Genomic DNA, 18360 nt, shown 5'->3' with positions numbered 1-18360 from the left:
ATTATTTGTTAGAATGACTACTTAGCATTTAAATATGCAAGATTTTATATAGCCCCAAAGGTGGATTTTATTTGAAAGGATGTATGTTAATAGGAGACTCCAACACATCTAGGTCATTTTGAATCGTATATCCTAAACTGCAATTACTCCACTGCCTTCATTTAATTTGAACATGGAATACATCAAAAGTAATGAAATTGTGGTATAAATTAACCCTGGCTACCCACATCTTCTAACAAGCACAGCAAGTTTTACAACATTGCAAACCCTAGCGCTAGGACTATGACTTTATAAAAATCATTCTGCTTGTCCTTAAATGTCATCTAGCAGCAGAAGTGAGTAGTACACTTGGATGCAGCTTAGCCATCCTTATAAAATTGAAAGCACACAGGCTAATCAGTCAGATAGGATTAATTCCCCGAAGAAAATTATACTGCATGTCTGGCAGAGTTTTGACCTGTATAAGGATTAATTTAAGTTCTGCAGCCATCAGAAGGATGGTTCTCCAGCCACTCTGGTGGAAAACACAACATTGGGTAAGATAAAAATAAACCAACTGCTGGCTGCAATACTGAAAGCCAGACAACCTAGACAGCCTGCTCTATCTGTCTGCAAGTTGTTATCTACTTGCTGATTATTTCAAAATTCAAAGAACTTTACAAATTCTTAGCGATACTCTACAAAGTTAAAACAAACGTACACCATGCTCCTGCCTGCTGATAGCCATTTTTTTTCTCACAGCTGTCTCAACAGAAAGATAAAAAGTCTATGGGCAATGTACCACAATAAAATAAAGTTTGAAATTCAGTTCAGTGCTGGAAAGCTAGCCCAGCCCCACTCACACTTCATTTAACATAGAATGTATTTTAAGCACAAAACTATTTTGGTATGGGAAAAATCACAACAAGTCATCATAACATACTCTGATTCATCCACCTCTTTGGCATTGTAAGGCCACGTTGCTCTACGAGAATGGCTGAGTTGTCACAGAAGATGACAGCTGTGGCATTTAGTGTGCATGTGAACTTCCTGCCAAAATATGGATGAGTAAAGAAACCAGTAATGGAATGCACTTGAAAGGAAAGCAGCTCCATGCCTTTAACACTGCTTATTGGCAGGGGTGAAGCCACACAATGCTCACATCACACCTACATTTGCATATCCATTGTTACCTCCTATAAAATTAAGCCCTTCAGAAGAGAACCTTTCAGTTTGAATTGTGGTCATGTTTGAAGTGTCTGAGCATTAGTGGCAGGTCAAGAAACATTATGCTTTTCCTGTTCAACATTACTTACATGCATATGCTCCTAAATTCAGATGGTAGTACTCCCTCCCCGTGACTCAGAGCCACAAACAGGGAACAAGAAGTGACAGTCAGCAAATTCAGCCATCCATGGCTCCTATGCGCACATGTGGGCACAGATACAGCCCTATCATTTGTTCCCACATTTTCACTTCATTCATTCTCTGGGAATGCATGAAATTCAACATTTGAGTTCTGTGATTATCTACCCCTGATTGATCTACTTTTGGTGCTATACCTCTTCCTCAACAGGACTCCTAAGTGCTTCCAATAAAGATAACAGTTTGGGGAAAACGTGACATTTAGACTGATTAGTGTTCCCACATATTGTACATCGTTTAGAACTTTGTTAGCCATGAGCATTGGTAGCAGAAGGGACTGTTCTTTCATAAAGGAAAAGTGAATCTCTCTTTTTCAGAGTCCTAGCATGAGGTGTGCAAGTGACTAAAGTCTCACCTGTGAAACTCAACCTTGCAGTGCTCCACACTGATCTGCCGCCCTCTCTCTATTTCACATGACAAGACTGCTTATGTTTATGTTCTTGTCTTCAGTTGTATCACAATAGCTCTACAAAATGCCTGCATTCCTGTGGCGTGAGATGTTTTCTTTCCCATATGGTACTCAGTGTTTGTACTGTTACACCTGGATTTCTACTTTTGGAAATCTCCAGAAGGAAAGACAGGATGTGAATATTAAATAAAGATATAAATGCCATGGAAGAACATCACAGACAGGATAAATATACAGAATGTTTTAGGACATTGGCCAGGTCTATTCTCTCTTTATACTGAGAGACCAATTTTTAACGAGAGAAAGTAATAATGGCGCTACTAGAGAATAATTACAAACAATACCTTGAGACCACAAAAAAAGACACTATGGGGAGCCTTAGAAGTCTTGTACGACTTTTCAAAATGCTAACATTGTAAAACTAATATTTGTATGTCACTATTATTTACATCTAATCTACCTCATGTCATTTGGTAAAACTAACCTGGAAAATTGTTAATTAATAAAAGATATCACGTTATTGCGTCTTATTAATGTTCATATAGTAATTACAAAAACCACAAATCCATCTGTTAAGTAGTCAGCAAACAAGACAAATGACTGTGTTATGTTAAACAGATTATAAAATGCCTCAGGGAAGGAAATCTAATAGCCCTGACCAAATCATGAATCAAGCAACAGCCTGCTCTACCACATGGGTTATACACGAACATAAATACGTGCATGTGCTCATACACAGATCTGCCATTCTCAAAGCCATTTCCTGCATTACATATAATAACAATATAAGCAATGAGGTCAGAACGGCATTATGTATAAAAGAGTCTAACTTGAAACATGATAATGTGATCATTAAGATTTTATTGTCCTTCAAATAAAGTAGTTCCTAAAACAGACAGCTATCCCCACCAAGATGAGACTGAAATAATATGCAAAGTAATATTAAATCCAATTGCCCCTGTCCATATGGGAATACAGTTACTTTAATCCAATTTAACAAACAAAATTGATTTTATTCTTTTCTTGTTTTTTGAATGATTTCTGAACATTTAAAGGAAGCAACATTCTTGCACGAAGAGTAATTGATTCATTAGCACTAGCATCAACAAACCATTTCTGGACATTCAGCATAGTACTGAGGCATAAAAACACTGAGCACACCGTTCTTCATTCTACACATGTTTGAAATTGTATGCCAGTTTGTATGTAGTCTTGCCACAATTATTCACCTAAAACAAGTAATTGCACTAATTAAAGAAAAAAGGCATTTGAGTAGCTCATTTCACATGGTTATCATGAGTTCCCATATATTAGCAACCCGTTCAACCTAACCTGTAGCAATACACACCAGTACTGCTACAGAAGGATGTCCTGAGATAAGAGATTACATACCCAGCTCCTCCCCAGATAGCCAATATTAACTCCTACAGGTTTGGTCTCCCATGTGCTTGCTCGAAACACTTCCCATGCTTCACCTCTCTTAGCCCTTCCACTCCTGATTCTCAGTCACTTACAACTAATTGAAAAGCCTATTTTATGTCTATCCACACCCCACAATACATCTGCTAACAGACTATAGCAAAGAGGTTACAATGTTTAATTATCCTGACACCCAAATTTACAAGAACAGAACAACAAGGGTGTAACAGCAGTGTTTCCTTCACTCCTGCCCTCAAAAAATGCACCAGAAAAATATGGCCACAACCTTCCATGAAAAATATTCTCCATGGTCTTTTCAGTCATATACGTATGAAATTTCATCAGTGTCAATTTGGTGGCTTTTAAGTTTAGACAACCCAGAGTGTGATGTTAAGCACAGAAAACTTGACTGTCCGTGGGGACTCTGGACAGGAACCCAGCTGTCTTATTCCAGCAAGAGACACGTCAGCCCCTTGTTCTTAAGTTGCTTCTGTTTTTCCTAATTGGATTATTCGATTCTTTTTTTCCTTCAATTATTCTATCACTTAAGACTTCTGATTAACAGTTTGGACAGCAAGAAGCCTAAGCTGCTATTGAGTTAAGCAGTCAATTAGCTTGTTTCAATGGAATAACATCTAACTATGTGGCAGCAAGTCAAAAAATGCACCTTGATGATTTCTCTTCATGGGTTAGTGCAGTGGTTTTGTTGCTATCTGCTTGTGTGTTGCCTAATCTTTCATTTCAGCTGAGGAACATTGAATTTAAAGGCAGGAACACAAGAAAAATAAAAGGGAGCCTTCTGATCAGTCCCTGAGTTTCAAAGCAAGAATGGCCACTTTGTTTTGTTCTGAAATTTCCTCTTCAGGCATGTTACTTAGAAACCAGGTTAAAGAAAAATAATATCAGTTTGTGCAACTGTATTGACACCCCCCAGCAAACAAATACATCTCTCCAACCGACATGTTCCATTACTAAAAAGCCCCTTCCTAGCAGGGTGCAGGCTGCACCCTCTGGCTTGCACACCTGCAGGCTGCTGCAGTTGCAAGATCCTTTCCAGTGCCAGTGCTTCCATAGCCCAAGTCCCTGCAAAACTGTTCCCAAGCCTCTGCAACAACTGCCAGGGAGAAACAGACAAGAACAGCCCTGGCTTTAAAGACTGTAATCTAGTCTGGACTGAGACAAAACCCCTAGGAATACCCTTTGCAGGGGAAAGCCCAGCCCCTGGCATGGCCAGGATCAGGCACCGAAGGCATCTCAAGGTCACAGCCTCGCCAGTTGTGCCATTTGCAGGGGCCAAGCCCAGCCTCAATGCTTAAGAAAATAAAATTTAAAATAAATAAATAAACAAACCAACCAACCAACAATAACAATCAATGAGCCATGAAGCAAAGGGAATTAACACTGCACATGAGCTGCCACAAGTCAGCTCTGCCGAGCTCTGCCCTGGGAATCATCCCCAGGCCCTGCACAGTAGTGTGGCCCCCAGCTCCCTTTGCTGGAGCAAGCCCAGCAGCCTGCAGAGCTGCCCCCATGCCCCGCATACTCTGCAGCCCCCAGGGGGGCTGACCTGAGCACTCAGGGAGATGCCTGCCACCCCGACACAGCAAGCAAGGAGAAACAAGGAAACTACAGAACCACCTTGGGTTTGCACCAGCCCTCACCAAACCACACTGCAACACCGAGCACTTGGCACACCTTTGATACTCAGCACATGGCAAGCTTCCAGCCTCTGGCTGGCAAGATGAGCTGACACTATTTATTTGGGTGAAAATACCACTTGTCTTTAAGGTGCAGAATTGATTCAAGGTATTACTAGAATGGGAGCTTACATGGAGGGAATTTCCAGTAGGTTTTATATATAGCATAAAGGAGCAAACACAGCTTAGAGATTTTCCTGGGGAAAAATAAAAGTTGCTTGGAATGAAGAAGAGGGAATGAAGCCAGAATTGAGCACACGCGTACCCAGGGGCCACTCAGGGCTGACCTCTGACTTGCTCTATGTCACAGCTTCCAGCTTGCTACAATCATGTGCCTTTTTCTGTGAGAAAGGAAAAAAATCCCCCTTGTCATAGTTAAAAAAAAAAAAAGACTAACAAAGACAAGAAATCAAGAGATGCTGGTCCTGTTCCTGATTCTGCGATGGATTTATTTGGTGCCAATCTTGATCAAGTTGATTGATCTTTCAGACAATAGAGAATTTGTGCCTAAGACACAAATAAGCAACAGCAGAATGCTTGGTCCATGTTCACTACAGTATCCAAGATTTGCTGCCCCAGGATGGCCAAGTCCCTCCACGCTCACCACACTTCACAGGTGACTGGGGGGGCATGCATTTACAGTGCCATGTAAGTATGTAAGTACCAAAGTACCACATACGATTTTAAATCACTTTACAGAAAGAAGAAAATGTGTTTTACAAAAAATGCACTGCTTGTTCCATAAAATTCAGCAACACACATTTCTTCTCGCTCTGGCTTAATGCCCCAGCTCACATCTGCTCCCAGCAGACCTGGTGTGAGTTATGGCAGCAGCCACTTCCCAGCATCTCCCCGTGGGCGGGCATAGGCCTGGGCCAGAAGCTGGGGGTACGGCGCTCACCAGTGCCTCAGCCATCCTCAGCACACCCAGACCTCCTCAGGGGTCGATGCACATCACACTGCACACTGCTGGCCATTAATCAGTGCTCAATGACAGCCCAAAGTCATTTCAGTTTTCATAGCTCCCAATAAAAAGAAACTGCAGTTCAAACCTCATGGTGTAAACATTGCTCAGACAGTGACTGGTTTAATAAGATCAGAGTATTGACTGATTTCTACTTACAGACAAAAAAAAGAGATGTTACAGTAGCTAAATCACTGTGACAGAGTACACAAAACAAGTATCCAGGTAACCAAGGTAATGGGATCCCTAAGCGGAAGAAAATAACAGACTGATTTCATTAACTGTTAGAACTCAGGAGAGAATTCGCAGCTAGACAAATGAAGAAAAGGGAGAGAAGGAGAGAAGGAGAACAAAACTCCTCAGAAACCCAAGACCATCTCCTAACACATAAAAAGATGACATCCTGATTAATGGTAATTACCTCATCCATTACATCTCTGACTGGAAGTATGCAAAGCCCAGCATTGCTTTGCTCTAGCACCTGCCCGGCTGAGCACCAGCTCCTTACTGCACTTGCTCTTAGAAAGCTTTCATCCTTGTGTGCATGAGAAATGCATGCCAATATATTCAGAGAGAGATTTCCTGCTCACTGAGATGATCAGCTCATGCCCAGCACGTGGGGAGATGTGACATCTCCATCTTGTGGCTCTTTTATAGTAACTTCTAGGAGATGGGTTTTGTGGGATTCAGTGAGTTTCTAACGTGGAGACACTCACCACACAAAATATATCCACCATATTATCTGCACCAGACAGCGATGCTTTGCTGGGGTTGGCCTAAGTCATATCTACTGTATTTCTTTTTCAGCTACCTGAATTACTCCTCCAGGCTGTGCTCCAAGACAGCTATTTAATTTGAATATTACTACACTCAGCAGACTAATCATTGCAACCCCATCCAGAACATGCTTAATTTCATCTCCAAAGTGTATGCCGGAGTTGCACATCACTCTGGGGTAAGGAACGAGACGCCCTCAGAACACAAGAAGGGAGCAGTTCGGCTCTGTGCAAGGTGACAGCTCTCAGACTGGGGCAGCAGGCAGCCAGCTGCGATCTCAGCAGCGCTGCTGTGAACATGGAGCACCTGCTCCAAACCAGCAGGAAGCCACGTTTGGCACAGTGAATGCCACCAAACAAATGCACGTGATGGCAGACGACTCCCCTACCATTCTTGACTGTTCCTGTGGCTTTCTCACCATTTCCACCAATTTCAAGGGAAAAAAACAGAGGCAATTAAATGTACCCTTTACTGAATATTTTCAAATAAATGTTCCAAACAGCCAAATATGTTGCTCTGAAAAATTAGGATATAATCAGTATGAGTTTATGCTGACTCCTGCCTCTCTGTATGCAGCACTTTGTGGGACTGCAGCTGCCAGAAAAAACTTTCACTGTGCCCGGGAGATAGCATGGAGAGATGTCTGGCTAATCGTCATGCACCAGGTTCCCCAGGGGAATGAGGGTTCCACAGCAAGGGCCATCTTCAGCCTCCACCCCTCCTGCTCTCACACATGCTGCCAAAACAGCAGCAAGCATAGGCACCAGATGATAAGGTACTCGGGCTCCAAGGAACAGCAGAGAGCATGATGCAGCAAGTTGTCCTGAGAAGGTCTTCGGGTTCCCATTTTTCTGATGCAGGACCACTGTAAGGAATGTGCCTCCCAAGCTCTGAAGTCCACTTCAGCCTCACTGTCCAAGAAGAACCTTACCAGCACTGGGGTATGCTTGTATGAAAGGGCACACTGACGTTGCATGAGGGAACATACATGCCAACAGACATGGGACTGATCTGTTTTTCTTGCATATGCAGTCATGAAAATTTTCAGGTATAGGTGCTTCACAGAAATACATAAAAATGCAGGTCCCTGAATCACAGCCGGCCTCCCATTTCAGCTTTGGATGGTAATTCAGTCTCATGGCAGGTGCGTAAAGAGAGGCACTTAGGAGCTTCTGAGCCCAGTAAAGGCTCACTCAGCTACAACTCAAAGGAGAAACTTGCATTCTCTGGACAATGAGAACAGATTAAGAACTGATAAACCCCTTGCTTATGTTTCAGAAAGCTGATTTTATAATGCCTAATTATGAAAATAAATATTCTGTTCCAAACTAAGAAAAAAGAAAAAAAAAAGGAAGGAGGAAAATACAGTGATAGAGCTCAGCTTTTTGATACAAAACATCTACACCAGAAGCACCATGTCTTGTTCTCAGCCCTACTTGCAGTCCCTCTTCTGTTCTCTTCTCCAGTTTCTTAAATAATACATAGCTCCTTCACAAAGATGTTATGCAGATTAATTAGATAATGCTTAAAAGGCCTTTTTGAAGCTATTTAGCGCTAAGTGCTGTCATTATACAGGTGGGCAGAGCAGCTGGAATAGGCACAAGGGAAAGATATTTGTGTCAGATCAGTCACGACGAAGTGAGAAAAGCAGGCTGGGCTCAGATACACAGGAACTGATCCTCAGTGAATAAACTGGGATGAACTGAATGCTGTAAGCCAGAGGAGCTGAGTATCAGCTGCTCCCTGCTCAGTCGGTGTGGTCACAGACATTCAACAAACACAATCACGACTGGTCAGTACTGTTCTTTATGGTGAGGAATCCAGCCCATAAAAAATAGAGCAGTCCACACCAGAAGTCACCCATGGTTGCGTGTACTGACACTGGAAGAACATCGGACAAGAGGGAGATCCAGGAGTCGTGTCTCAGGTCCACCCCCGACCAGCTCTCCATCCCGCTGCTCGTGGCCGTGCACACACTCGCACCCCTCTCCCCTAAATACATCAGGTCCTTGATGCGGACAACCCGCGCCTTGGCCCAGTGCTGACAACACCTCTGTTTACATACAGACAGCACTCAGCTGTCTTGTGGAGGCCTGGCAGTGCCAGGGAGCCAGCAGCACCCAGTGTCCCCAGCAGCAGCTCTAGGTGCAGAGCTCCCTCCCTCGGGGCGGGGGGGAAAGAAAAAAAAAAAAAAGCAGCCAGGAACACTATAAATGGCTCTGCACAGGGTCAAAATCTGATGAAGTACACAGGAGTCTGTAAGAACTCACTAACCTAAGTTATTATCATACTGCTGAATATGCACTGTCCAGACAAGAGGTGGCCTACCACAACAGCCAGGTGACCACTATGCTGGAAAAGGGAAATAAAAATAAGTAAATAAAAGAGCACTGAGCTATATACTGGAAAATGTATTACTGAATATCATGAACTTGAAATTGAAAGGAACTGCTGATTGTGAATAAATCCTCCGTATGGCTTTACAAAGCTGATAAAGCATTTATTTCCCAAATATAGCAAGATCAGCCCATGATGGCCAGTTTTTCTTTTATAATCCACATTAGAAAATCATTTAGAGTATAGCATCATGGTTTTTTAGATTGCTGTCAAATAGTCACTGGTGTAATACAAACCTTTCACAAAAAGAATATGGTCTTGTATATTGTAATTACACCTGCACATCTTCACCATAATATTAAAACATGTAAGTAATTTCTGCAACTTTTTTTTTTGGTGATCTTGTTTCAGCAAAGCTGCCTGCGGAGAAGAGGAAGGTTAAATCTCAGACTATTGTTTTTGTGAATATTTTCATTGAGTCAATATACTTGGACTCCTGGCCCTTCTTTCACTCTGCCAACACAGTAATTTGAAATTCCTAGAGGGGTTCAGTAGAGAGAGCACAAAAATGAAGAAGCTGCAGTCTATTATTGGGTATTTATCATCTAGTTCTGCCAACCCACGAGAGCGGCTAAACATGCCTCTAGCTCTTATCATAGTCACTGGGCTGTAACTAGGGTTTGTGCTGAAGGGCAGCCTCCGTGCTCATGGGGAAACATGCCCTCACTGCGGGGCCACTGGGCAGGAGAGTGAGTTCAGCAATGCTGCAAGGGCACAGGACGATGATGTTGTGGTGAGAAAAATAGAGAAGACTTCCCTGCTTTTTCCTTGCAGGTCAGTCACCCTCACCAAAGTCACCATACTGCCTTCCCCAAAAGTTCTTAACTGCATTTCAGCATGGAGAAGGAGAAAATGGATCTGCTCGGAAGCACAGACTCCCAGCCAGCTGCTTTTCCTCTTTCTAGCTGAGGTTGCAGGGCTGCACAATCAGGTCTCTTCAGAGTGGGAGGATGACAGAAGGTACCTTTGTGCTGATTTGAGGACTAACTAAATATAGATGACACAGGAACACTGGGAAGCTACAGCTGAATCTATCTGTAGTGACATAGCAGAAATATTTCTAGAGCCTTGGAAATATGTTCATAACTGTGCTCCTTCTTGTTGTTGGAGATGGTTTGATGTGTAAGATTGCAGGAAGCATTAATGCTAGGCAGCCGGGAGACCAATGGTTCCACTGATTTTTGTTACTGTCTCTCATGGGCCTGGCCATCCTCTCCTGAGTGGAGAACCTCTGCTTTTGGCCGGCCCAGTGAGAAGACCTGGTGGAGGACTTCTGCTGCCCCTCCCCAAGGAAGCCTCCTCCCTCAGTGCCGCAGGGAAGGAGCTGCAGGTCCCCTCAGCCCAGCACTGGTGCTGTGTTGTTCCTCCTGGAGACACCAAGAGCTCAAGTGTGGAATCAAACAGTGAATGAAGCGCAGAGGAATCATACAGAACACTTTCTCTCACCTTCAACTCTCTGCCCATCAGAATTCAGTATATTAAGGAGAGAGACTTCAAGCTGAGTTCCTAATGACACACTAACATCTTTCAAAGTGGCTTGCACACTTTTTCCCCCCACTGGAAGTGCTCTAAGAGCATTACCATTCAGATAAAAAATATCTTCATTCTGTGGCAAAAATTATACTGAAAGTATATAATTGCAACTATAAAGCTCTGTATCTGTGACAGCAGAAACAGCCTTCTTTCTCTTTTATAAATTCCTGAAGATAGTATAGAACAAAGTAAAACCCTGTAAGAAAATATATATATATTAGTAATGAATTTTTTTCTTTTCCACCCCTAAGAGGCCTTGATATGGACAGAGGAAGAAAAAATACAGAGCAAATGCAATTGCCACAGCCAAGGAAAGATACTTCCAGCTCCTGAGTTATTGCAACAAAAATGCAGGTGCACCACTCATCCCTAATGCAGAAAACAGAACCATCTGCACCACTGATATGTCTAAATACCAATAATTGAACCTGGCAGCTCTAGAGCTGGGCATCTTGCCAACTGGTGAGCAGCACAACTGCTATTAGAGCCCCCCCATCATATCCTGTTCAGGCAAAGTTGATCATTTCATAAAAGAAGTTCGGGCAGGGCCCTGTTCCTTTCCTTTTTCTCCTCCTGTTTCACCATGTCTGGCACTAGACAAAAACTGCCTCTAGTACCTCAGGAAGACCCGGACAGCACTGTAACTCTACAAGAGTAAACACGAATGAATATATAGAAAAGGACATAAAAGAAACAAGGCCTTAAGCTCTCTGGGAATAGAAACTGGTTTCATACACTACATTTCATGTTGACGCCATGCCTAATATTTTGGGTAGGGAATTTGCCAAGCTACAATCCATTTCTTAATGGCTGCACAAGATTAACCTCAGTTATTGTCATGGAAAGAAAAGACCAGGTGTTTGGATTCCTGCATGTGGTGCAAATTCTGATAAACATAGACTTCCTCTAATCTCAGTTCCTGACGTTCTTTTCTAAAAAACAAGGGTTGATAAAACACTTGGACAGAAATTAAAGAATTGCTAGATCAGGGAATGCAATTACTGTCGAAAGCTCAATCTTAGTGTTCTCCTCCATCAGCATTAAACTAATGGCTTCTCTTCACGTAATTAGAGACTATTAGTTACACCAAAACATATCTGCATACATACAAAACGTTACTGTATCTCTAATGCATATACCATTTTTTAGTATTAAAGCTGCTTCAACTGTAATGTACGTGGCTTTTACTCCAGGGTAATTCAGGACTTCAGTGAAGCTCCCAGCTGCTGGTGCCTGATTAACTCAAGTCAAAGCCATGAGAATGACTCACCAGAAAAATAAACATGATTGTGGTACGCACAGTGGGAACAAAACTGACATACCAATCCTAAAGTATAATATTCATCATAATACCTAAGCTAACATCTCCAGAACTGAACTAGTACGAAATTGGCCATTGAAGGTTCACTGCAGGCCAAGGCCCTTGGCTGTGGAGCCTTGCCATCCCAAGAGCACTCCAGAATCCCAATCAAGGTTTGTTCTGCAAAGTGCCAGTGCAGAGAAAATATGGAAGAAGAGAAGAGGACACAGAAGTTTGCCACTGCTCAGTTTACCACCTGGTTCCATTTAACTGATGGTTTAAACACCCAGGATCGGAGGCTTTAAAACACTTTAAACAGCTGCCACACACTCTTCCTCTTCACTTTGGTATTGCTGTTTCTTCCAGAAAATTGGCCTATTCCACTGATCTTAATAAAAAGAGAACTTCCTTTCTGTGGTGACTTACAGAGCATATGAGTAAATAATTATTTTTATTTTTCACATCAATTAATCAAAAATATTCCAGAGGCTAACATCTCAGCTTATAAATGCCTCCTAATGTAGAGTTTAATTTTAAGGTGCCTCCGGCTGAGCTTTCATGTTAAAGACCCCCCTAAAGTGATAGCCCCCTAGCTTATTAAGTGCACCTTTGAGCTAAGCTTTAAAATCAGTTCAAACAATAAGTGATTAAACATCGTGGCCTTCACATCATCTCAGCTACTGCCTCTAAAAATGCCAATGCAAAGGTTGGGCACAAACATAAATGTAAAGAAACAGAAAACTCTTAAAGGCTTCAGAGAAAATTTACTTCAAGGATACTTGAACACAGGAATCGCTACATCCTTTAGTAGCCTTTCTGAGGCCAGGTAACCATTCACACAAGTACTCTGTGAATTATTATTTTAAAATAAAAAGTTCTGAGACTGTAAAGTCACATTTTGTTCTCTAGATGACCCTGAAATTTGCAAGTATCAATACATTCAGGAAATAGTCTACTTAAAAATTGGTTTCATTATTTAGTGTATTTTTTTCACTAAAGCAGTGTGTCATTTTGAGCTAAAAGTCAGTTTCATAAACTGCATTGATTATTCAAGTCTGTGCTTGTTGCTCACCTTGTCATTGAAAATTTTATAAATCAAGCACTGGATAACGTAAGTATTTAATATTAATGAGTTGAAGGTGAAAGCATTCCTAAAGCAACAGATTAACTTCCTTAAACTTATCCCATTAAACAAGCCAAGTTAGCGCCAGAGTTCTTATACCAAAGCAGATGCTTTATGACCTTTTAGAGCTCAGCCTTTGTCAAAATAGTGATACTGAATACAGACCACAGGATAGACACTTGTAAAATGTATTTGTGCGACCTGGAAAGATGAACAGAGCCCTCACACACCTGAATACAAAGAGGTAAGGTTTAAAAGTACATGGAAGGACTCACCACATCCCCCAGGCAAGTCCAGCAGGCTTGAGCAGCATCACACTGCTAGCATGTTCAGCAGTGCTTGTAACAGGCAGTTGTGCATTTTACGTGACCCCCACTGCACACGGAGGTGATGATACCAAATCTGAAATGCACTGGGGTCAGGGAAACACAGGAGCTATTTAACTGAAGACCAGTGAGTAGCTGTGTCATTCAAGGAGCAGGGATCAGAATTAGCTTATGTGTTCCCTCAACTCTGCATGTACACTATGCAATTTGGAAGTACATGTAATTCCTGAAAAAAATGTAGATATGCTTTATGTTTAAACTCCCCCTAGAGCAAACCTACACTGCTGGCGGGAGGAGAGCTCACTGCCACAGAGCTCCCCACGTACCTACATCTGATTTGTGAGCAGCAGCGGGCACCACATTGGGACTGGCCTGACAAAACATGCAGCACCCTGGTACCCCCCTCAGGATGACTCCAGCAGGCTCTGCCCTCTCTCGGAGAGATGAGAGACAAAGGCTTTCTGTCCCCACACACCCAGCGGGGGGAGCGGGGCTGCGCTGCAGGCTGGCACCCACCCTCACCATGCACAGACACTGCCCTGTGCCTCCACTGCAGCTGCGGCTCATGCATAGCCCTCCCTGGGCACGGGCAACAGCCATTGTCCAGAGGCCTTGAACGAAGCATTTAAATATATAATATTTATCACATTGATTTTTTTGAATTTATTTTTATTTTTTAATTTGTTTATTCAACTGCCTTTTCAGTTCTTTTCCCCCACTCAGCTCTTGAGCACTATGGCCACAGATGTTTGAACAGTGGCTGCTCTGCGCTCGGAGCAGTTCACCAGGGTGACTCTTCAGAAGGAGAAAGAGCTGCAGGCACAGATCAGGACCAGCGGCTTAGAATAGAAAACGTTTGAGCTGCATTATTAGAGCAGCCACTGCTGGTTAGCGGTGGTGACAGCAGAACATGTGGAGCACCCACAGAGGCCTGTCGAAGGCAGGTGATAACGTGCCTCCCTGCCAGCGGCTCTGCTGGTGATGTAGGAGGGTACCTGCGTGTGCCAGCGCAGCACAAAGGACTCAGAGCTACCGCACATCTCTCTCTTTTGGGACAAGCTCCCACTACAGATCCCAGAGCCACCCCAGGAGCCCAGCCTGCACAGCCGCCTGGCTCAGTTCTGCGCCCGCTGGGAAACCCAGACCAACTCCAGCAACTGCACACAGCTGCAGCAGATGAACGTACCTGCGGAGCCTACCTGGCCACACCGAAGAGAATCCCTTGTCTTGGGCACGCTTTGTAGTTGCTCTTACCCTAGGTGTTAACACTGCAAGGCTTACTGTGCACTGAAAATGACCCCTGGAGGAGAAGAAAGTAGGGAAAATGACAACAGTTTGACTAAAATAAAGTTTTCAGGAGGGTGGGGGTGAGGAAGGCTGACCGCATAACATCTAACAAGCCTTCGTTTCTCACCATCTAGGGTGCCATCCGACACAGCCGTGACCATGCATGACAGACAATATTCAGCAACACAGGAACTTACAACTTCAGCCAGAATTCCTCTGTTGTGCCTAGAAAATTGACCAAAGTAGGGGGACAGATTCATACAAAAGCACAAACAGAATTTGAGCTAACAGCCATTGACCCACAGGTCATAACACTCTAACACATCAGCAGGCTGGAATGCAGTAAACATACAAGATATATTCTCTGCCAGGGACTGATGATGTTCTTAGCTACAGCACCAGTTCCCTTCCTGGCTATCCCACATTAAGGGAGAATAAAAAGGACTAACAAGAATAACAGAGTTCAGAAAGATTTGTTTTGTGAATTTGACTGAACAAGATGGAATACAACATTACGATAAAGCCAACGCTGAACAATTCTTCTGCAGACTATGTAGTGGAGACTGAATATCATTTTAACTTGCAGGTATGTGTTGTTAGCAATAAACAAACTTTAAGCATAAAAACAGCTCAGCACTAGAACTGATTACCTGCAAAGGTAGTTATCTGGCATTCTTTGAGGTTTGAAAAGAATCCATTAAAAGTGTCTGCTTTACCAGAATCTGTTGCATACGAAAGTGAACTAAGAGACCTCCCAAGCTCTTACTAGCCCTCCAGTCTTTTATCACATCTATGTTTCCATGTTAACTGCAATAATTATCTCTTAGTATTGTCCCTGAAGTCTAAAGAGAAGCAATATAACATGACCGTTTTCTCCTGTATATTTCCTGCCATTCAAAAAAATCTCAAGTTTATTTTGTTATCTTATTGCTAGATTACAAGAGCCTATGGATCAGCTGGATGGGAGTAAGATTCCAAACTAAATCTGTCATGGATGAAGATATTTTATAAGAATCCCCATACTGCATCAATAGTACCAATAAGTACAGTTAATCCTGCTAGGTGACTCTCAAGGGACTTATCAAACCATTTTTTCAAATTCCTTCCAAAACACCATTATGACGTTATCTTCTATTTATTCATTATCTGCTATCCATGTTTTCTTCTAGCCCTGCCCCAATACTTTGATCTCAGGGCAACGTGAAAAAATCCAGACCGTAGTACCAGCAGTCCCAATGAGTATAGTTCAGAATAGGTAAAATATTAATAATGCCATCTCCCAGAAAAGCCATGAAATGACTAATTTAACAAAAGTGCCAGATACCAGCTAAGAGGGCAGTAACTGCAGTAACTGCAGCCATGACGATAACATAATAAAGACAATAGAGAGGTTAACTAATGAGACTCAGACCCAGATAATGCCTTGTGGTAATTGTATAGCAAAGACTTTGTTTTCCATTTCTGCAGCTGTGATTCATGAGGGTTGTTTGTTTTGTGTCTTTTTTTTTTTCCCTTGCCCACTTGTTATTCTCTAACATGAGTCACATTTGTACTATTTCTCCCTTATCATCTGCATTTGACAACAGCTAAGATTAAGCATGGCAGGGTTTCCAAACCCTTCGTTACCAGTGGTGGCTACTCCTTGTTTGTACTGCACAGAGAAGTCTGCTTTACCCTTCATGTGCATCTCAGTTTGGAGTATATTGGATGTCTCTTATTTGTATTTTTTCTATTTTCCAAGCAAGTAAAGGTCTATCCCTAGTACAATGTGACACTGTCTCCCTCCTACCACCCAAATAAAAAGAAAACTAGCCAGTATAAAAATTCCCAATTAACAACCACAAACCTTGTGCTTGCCCTTCTACTGATCCTAATGTATTACCCCCATAACTTTTTTTTTCCTTCAATAAGCTCCTTGATTTAGTCACTCTAAGTTATTTGCACAAATAAAGAATGTGCAGGCGTGAGATGCAGAGTAATGCCACACTCCTGGTAAATTCTTCAAATCAAGAAAAAGTGAGATTTGTTGGTGCAGAGCAAACACTAAGTTTATTGCTTGCATCAATACTGCTTGTGCCTACTCACAGCACCAACTGAACTCCAAACCTTTGTTTTAACTTCTCTGCATGTGTTCAGCAGACACTTTCTTTAGTTAGTTTGCAAAAGTACATGAGAAACTTAAGGAAGTACTATAGTTTCTTATTACATTGTTATGGTGATTAGAGTTGATAAAATAATATAAAACCTATAGTACATATTTTTTCTGAACCTAGTTTGAAATGATTCTTTTACATATGTTTTAAATTGCTTTGTTCGGATTTTTAGGAAGTATTTCTATAGTATTGCAGTATTAAATTTACATCATTATTATTCTGCTACAATAAAAAATTATCTAGACTTTTAACAGCAAATTCAGATATCAGATGAAGTCTTTCATATGAGTTATTTACATTTGAATCTTTTAATATCAATTGCAGTGTTAGTGAATGAACTGAAAGCAGACATTTTTATTGTTTGCAGATTTGCATCTGCACCAAACTAGCACAGTGATACACTAGGATCCCACAGCTGCAGCAAAGAATGGCTACACTCAGCATTGCTAAATACAAAGTGATTCCAGACCTCCTACCTGCTCAACCAATGTTAACCCAACTGGAAAAAGTTTGGAAGTTACTGAAGATGTATGCAAGTTGTTGGTCTGACTGTCAAGTGAATAATGCAATTAAAGATCTCCTAAGCACATTAACAGGTTTTAAGGTTAAGAAATAAATATTACATCTAAACTTTAGTTGAAGCATTCAAAAGAATTAATACTTCTACAGAACTGCCAACTTTCCAAAACTGTGCTCAGAAAAGAACACAAAAATACATTTCTATTTAAGTTCTGGAAGATAAGCATACGTATGACTAAAAGTATGACAATTTTGACCTCAGAACTCACTTCCCATGTTTGTGCTTGCTTCCTCATCTGCAGGAAAGGATATTGTTTTTCTAATTCAAAGGCGTTTTTCCTGAAAGTTACTTAGCTAAGGATTTAAACAATCTTTGATACCCTTGAGTTGAACATGTTGCAGAAATTAAAAAAGGTCAGGTTTTTTTTTTGGGGGGGGGGGGGGGGGGAGGGGGGGGGGAAGCTGCAGTTGTTTTGATCAGTATATTTGTATTTATTCTGAGTGTTTTATTTTGTAAACATACACCAAGTCTACCGGATGCTGCAGCCCATCCACAGTTCTGAGCAAACATAAAACTAATATATATGTAGTTCTGTTAAGGTACTAATCACTCTATTATTTACTGGAAAAGGGTTAAATTGTAAACATTAGAAGTCCACAGTGCACATTCCATATCAAAAGATATTTGGATAAATTTGCAGTGCACACACCACCATGAGAACAAGGTAGAACCAAATAGTTGTTTTGCAACTTAACAGATCAAGAAATGCTTTTCTACAGCAATATTCCTCACTGAAACGCAGTTCAGAACATGAAGGGTCCAAGAGGTTGACTCAAATTCTGTCAAACTCTTAATATTCAGTCAAGCTACAGGTATGTCTTTAGGTTTAATGGGACAAAATGAAGGCTTGGCATGCACTGGATTCCACACTATTTACTCCACAAACCCATTAGAGACATCATGGGTCCTGCAAGAACCTGGAACAGGAGAAAGCTGGTTCTGCTCTACAGGAATACAGCATGCCCCCTGCCAAGAAGCCAGGTCTAACCGA

The 18360-nt window shown here is 41.9% G+C and overlaps 1 protein-coding gene and 1 long non-coding RNA gene across 3 annotated transcripts in view; one reads left to right on the top strand and one right to left on the bottom strand.

The window, feature by feature from the left end:
• PPP2R2B (protein phosphatase 2 regulatory subunit Bbeta) overlaps positions 1–18360 on the bottom strand; it is a 102754-nt gene that overhangs the window by 74926 nt on the left and 9468 nt on the right. The gene's annotated exons all lie outside the window — the stretch shown is intronic.
• LOC308177647 lies at positions 14868–17382 on the top strand. The gene is made up of 2 exons (XR_013939285.1): positions 14868–15222; positions 17157–17382. It is a non-coding gene; the product is annotated as an uncharacterized lncRNA (long non-coding RNA).

Source organism: Anser brachyrhynchus, assembly GCF_964034855.1.
Source record: "Anser brachyrhynchus genome assembly, chromosome: 14".
Lineage (NCBI taxonomy): Eukaryota > Metazoa > Chordata > Aves > Anseriformes > Anatidae > Anser > Anser brachyrhynchus.
Note: the sequence above shows the minus strand (reverse complement) of the source record. Positions and strands in the feature narration are given on the sequence as shown.